This window comes from Crocuta crocuta, unplaced genomic scaffold (assembly GCF_008692635.1).
Source record: "Crocuta crocuta isolate KB4526 unplaced genomic scaffold, BGI_CrCroc_1.0 scaffold700, whole genome shotgun sequence".
NCBI classification, from domain to species: domain Eukaryota; kingdom Metazoa; phylum Chordata; class Mammalia; order Carnivora; family Hyaenidae; genus Crocuta; species Crocuta crocuta.
The window spans coordinates 468-1,391 of NW_027531509.1; positions in this window are offsets into that span (position 1 = coordinate 468).

Sequence of the window (924 nt, forward strand, 5' to 3'; positions counted from 1 at the left end):
GCTTGATTGCAAAGGAAAATAACAGAGCTGACTCAATTACTGAAACCAGAATAAATAAGGACATTGCTAGGAACCTTACAGAAGAAAGATTTTTAAAATGTGTACTGTAAACTTACATATCAAAAAATTGCTTCACCTAGATAAAATAGATAAATTACGAGAAAAACACAAACCACTGAAACTAATTTTTAAAAAAATAAAAATTTGAATATACCTATAACTGATAAAGAAATTGGCTTCGTAATCAAAAATTTCCACAGAAAAAAGCCTGGGACCAGAATGTTTTTAGGGTTAATTGTGGCCAATATTTTCCTGGGGTTATTCATGGTTACATGTAAAAGATCTGTGAGAAATCACTGAATGTGTATTTATTATTATTCAAAAGAAATGCTTTGGGTGCTTATTACAGTGCCTTGAGTTATATCAGATTGTGGTGACCTTTGATGACCTAATATCTATTATTTTTATTTCATGAGCACTGATAATGTTATGACTCTGGTTTCCAGTATCCCTTAGGAAAGGGGTTTCAAGGCTTTATATTGATATAATAGTCCAAAATGGAAGTTTTGAGTTGCCAGGGAATAGCCTTACCAAAAATAATTTTATTTAATATGAAAAATATATGAATTTTACATTAATAAGTATTAAAAAGCAACATTTAGTATTTACTGTTTATAAGACAATGTTGTATACTTTCTACGAACACCATATTTTTCATTTTATCTTATTTTCATATACCTAATATTTCTAATCTCATAANAGTTAAGGAGGCCGAGTGTAAATCTATCAGTGCTGGCAACAGATTTCAATTTTTAAACTTAAAAATTCGCACTCTTCAAAAACCATTGGTCATTCTGTGAAAGTTCGTTACCTGCCAGGATTCACTCGCCCGGTTTACAAGTGTTTTCCAGAACGGACTTCTCC